Here is a 4,578-nt window from a genome sequence, read left to right as displayed (position 1 = left end):
GATGGTACTTACAAGTTGGATCACTGTCTGTTCTTAATCCCACCATCTTAATTTCCCCTTCCAGCATACCTGGGCCTTTCCCTCTAAGCATCCTCAGCACCAGCGCTTCTAACCATAACTCACCTTATTTAGATCCAACACTCTTGTCACTGGTCAAAGTGGGGATCAGTTTATGGATCTGAAGAGCAGAGAGTGTGTGTCTTTCCCCTTTCCTTAGAGCCAAGAAGTCTGCAGCCGTGAAGGAAGGACAGAAGGAATAACAGTCAGTGGGAGGCACAGCCCTCCAACTGATTGGCAGCAGTTGCGGGGAGGGGATAAGACAGCCTTACTAAAAGAACCAGTCCTGCATCTTTTCATCTGGAACACTTGGGTTTACTCTGAGAATAGCCTGGAGCAAAGGAGTCAAACTTCAAAGACTGACCTGTGGGCATTAAGAAATTATAAGGCTCTGGATAACCCCAGAGGGGGATTATCAGGAGACAACCAGAGATTCGGCTCCTAAACTGGTTTCCCAACAAAATTCTAGGAGAAATTCCCTGGATGGTTATGTTCCAGGGGAATTTAAGTGAGGGAAACTACACCTGAAATTGTAAACTTCTGGACTTTCATTGAGAATTGAAAAGGCACATTTTGCAGATAAAGTGAGATCCTCAAATGTGTTTTCTATTAACATTTTTCTTCAAGGGCTGTTTCTAGCTAAGTCTCCTTGGCTGAATTTCTCACTGGGCCACCTTGTTATCAGAGTATCATGAAGTGTAGCAGAATATAACCCCCAAAGTATGCCTCTGAGGGGAGTAACATTTGCCTCCCCAAAATATGTCTCTTTTGCAGGTGGATTATTTTGAGCTAGAAACAATCAAGGTCCAACAGATTGTGAAAGAACATTTGACCTTCTTCCTAACTACCTAAAAGAGTTATGGACAAAGAATATCACCTACCATTCCAGGAAACAAAGGATGTTGAGGCCATCAAGCCAGCTGTCATTGCAGCAGTTGAATTCAGGATGGAGATAAACAGGCCTAGATAGTGAAGGTGTATATCAGGGAAAGATTTTGGTGAGTCTAGACTCTTGCATCTTTCTGTACAAGGAAAAGTGCTAAATTTGTTAAACTTGAGTTGCCTGGTTTTTCTTTAGTTAACAGGAATCTCTTGATGTTCCAACTATTTGTGGCTTTTTTGAGGAAAAGTTCCTATATATCCTGGTTCTCCCCTGACTTCTTCAAAACAGTCCCTCAGAGCTGAGAGTCTGTCTCCCAAGCTTAAGTCCTCAGTAAGTCCACTGAATAAAACATAATTCTCAACTTTTAGATTGTGAATTTTTTTCAGTCAACACAATGTAGATGGAGGACTTATTTCAGGAAGAGAGCTATCACCATGGATAATCACAGTATAATATGAACTAGATGTGTAGACAGGGAGGTCTGTTAAAGTCTGTTAATTTTTTTTCTCTGTTCCCATGGTCTCTGCAAGGCTTAACAAATATTTATTGACCAAATGTTTGCTCCTTTCAAATTCTGCTGAATTGCTCCCTTCCCTTTGTAGTCCCCAAATACTATCCCCAACTTTTGCCTCTAGCTAAAAATGTCATTTGAGGTAGCAGCTTGGTCCATTTGTCAATTTTTACTCAGCTTTCCTGGGTACCTCCTATGCATATGGGAAATATCCATGTTGTTAAGCTTCTATTTGTTTTTTGTTTAAAAAAATTAATAAATAGAAATCTCATTTAAACGGAGTCAGGAGACCAGAAGGGGAAGCTTTCACACTCTACAAGGATAGCAGAGCCAATGGGAAGAAGAAAGATTGCCTCTTCTGGCTCAGATCTTAAGAGACTGTTGCGATTCGGCCAAAGAAAAGTCACATGCTCTTTGCTTACTGTAGCCCTCTCAACTTCCTTTTCCCCTCTATAAGAGAGTTCTCCTCTCCATTTTTGCTGAGGATTTGCATGTGGCTTACCATGGTTGCTTACCCAAACTTGCAATTCTTTGCTGATCCCCAATAAACTTTTTTTTTTTTTCTGGAAAAAAGCCTGGTGGTCTGATTGTCTTAGGGCAACACTTGCCCTTGTTAATTTATTTTTTATTACAGAGGGAACACAGACGGAACATAGAAGGTAGAGGAAAAATGATTTTTCTTGTCCTAGAGTTAAAATATTTAGTTATATCCAGAACTCATCTTCAAAACTTGTTAGTAGCAATGCCATCTTCTTTCTTCTCTCTTTTTGGCCATGTGGGTTGACTTCAGTTCAGTTCAGTTCAGTTCAGTTGTTCAGTCATGTCTGATTCTTTGCGACCCCATGGACTGTAGCACATGAGGCTTTCCTGTCCATCAACAACTCCCAGAGTTTACTCAAACTCATGTCCATTGAGTTGGTGATGCCACCCAACCATCTCATCCTCTGTCATCCCCTTTTCCTTCTGCCTTCAATCTTCCCCAGCATCAGGTTCTTTTCAAATGAGTCAGTTCTTCACATCAGGTGGCCAAAGTATTGGAGTTTCAGCTTCAGCATCAGTTCTTCCAATGAATATTCAGGACTGATTTCCTCTAGGATGGACTGGTTGGATCACCTTGTGGTCCAAGGGACTCTCAAGAGTCTTCTCCAACACCACAGTTTAAAAGCATCAATTCTTCAGTGCTCAGCTTTCTTTATAGTCCAACTCTCACATCCATACATGACTACTAGAAAAACCATAGCTTTGACTAGACGGACCTTTGTTTGCAAAGTAATGTCTCTGCTTTTTAATATGCTGTCTAGGTTAGTCATAACTTTTCTTCCAAGGAGGGTTGACTTGCAGGATCCCAATTCCTCCACCAAGGATCTAACCCATCCTCCCAGCAATGAAAGCTCAGAATCCCAACCACCGGACTACCAGGGAATCCCCTTGTTTCTTCTCTTCAGATAGGAAATAAGTCATCAGGGTTAGATGGGAACATGCTGGTATTTACAGAAACCCTGGTGCAATTTAAGCCCTAGCTCATTATTCCCCGAATAATGGGGAATTGGGCACCAATAGATTGGATAGGGGTTGTCTCAGGGAACATTGTAAATCCAACTACTCTCTAGTTCTTTGGGTGAATGAAGAGGGGGAGTAAAAAGGCAAGAATTCTGGGCACCTGGGTATGGAGGACTTGAGAGATGATTCTAAGAAAAGATAAAATGGCCATCATGTTCCCATTCATTTCGAGAGTTCCCAGCACTGATGCCCTAAATCAAGCAGTGGCTCAAGGAGTGTAGGAGCTGGAGGGAGACACTACAAGGGCTCATGTGTGATACTGCAAACTACGAAAGACCCATTTTATGTCTTCTAATAGCTCTTTTTCTGGGAAAAATCCCAAATTAAATTATTCTAAGAAGTTAAATGAGGGGCAGTAGTTTCTCTTCCAGAGAAGGCAATGGCAACCCACTCCAGTACTCTTGCCTGGAAAATCCCATGGACAGAGGAGCCTGGTGGGCTGCAGTCCATGGGGTCGCTAAGAGTCAGATGTGACTGAGCGACTTCACTTTCACTTTTCACTTTCATGCACTGGAGAAGGAAATGGCAACCCACTCCATTGTTCTTGCCTGGAGAATCCCAGGGACGGGGGAGCTTGGTGGGCTGTCGTCTATGGGGTCGCACAAGTCGGACACGACTGACGCAACTTAGCAGCACCAGCAGCAGCTTCTCTTCAGTTTGCAGTTGCTTCACTACCGTTAGCTCAAAATAAAGTGAATGAAAGTGAAGTTGCTCAGTCGTGTCCGACTCTTTGCGACCTCATGGACTGTAGCCTACCAGGCTCCTCCGTCCATGGGATTTTCCAGGCAAGAGTACTGGAGTGGGTTGCCATTTCCTTCTTCAGGGGATCTTCCTGACCCAGGGATTGAAACCCAGGTCTCCTGCATTACAGGCAGACGCTTTACAGTCTGAGCCACCAGGGAAGCTCAAAATAACCCACATGCCAAAGCAGCATGTCTTATGAAGGACTCTTCTGAACCCCTAGTTTTTCAAACAGGTGGGCAATATAGCAGTGTATACATAAAATGTGCTAACAGAGTAAATCCTATGGATTCTCACCACACACACACACACACACACACACACACACACACACATGAAAGGGTAACCATGTGAAGTGGTAAATATGTTAACTTGATTATAGTGATCATCTCAGGATATATATGTAAACCAAATAAAGTTGTACATCTGAAATATAAACAATATATGTCAGCTACAATTCAAATGCTTTCAGTTCAGTCCTTTCACACACACACACACACACACACACACACACACACACACTCTCTCTCTCTCTCTCTCCTTCTTTAGTAGCTAATGTCTTTATACATCTCTGTTCCCCAATTGTTTCTAAATATTCAAAGGGAGAATGCGTGAGAATTACCTTAAGAGGAATCATTCTCTCTGAAGCAGATGAAACAAAGCTTTCTGTGTCACGGTCACTAATATGATGGGCTTTAGTCTTGCCCAGAGTTTATGAAGATATTAAAGTATGTGCATGTTTGTAAACTAGAGAAGAATTAAAAGAGGATAGGAGGAAAAATAATTGCACACACAAGAACATAGTCTTAAATATCTGGAATTGAAA

Source organism: Capricornis sumatraensis, chromosome 2 (genome assembly GCF_032405125.1).
Source record: "Capricornis sumatraensis isolate serow.1 chromosome 2, serow.2, whole genome shotgun sequence".
NCBI classification, from domain to species: Eukaryota; Metazoa; Chordata; class Mammalia; order Artiodactyla; family Bovidae; genus Capricornis; species Capricornis sumatraensis.
The sequence above is the reverse complement of the archived record's forward strand: the minus strand, read 5'-3'. Positions refer to the sequence as shown.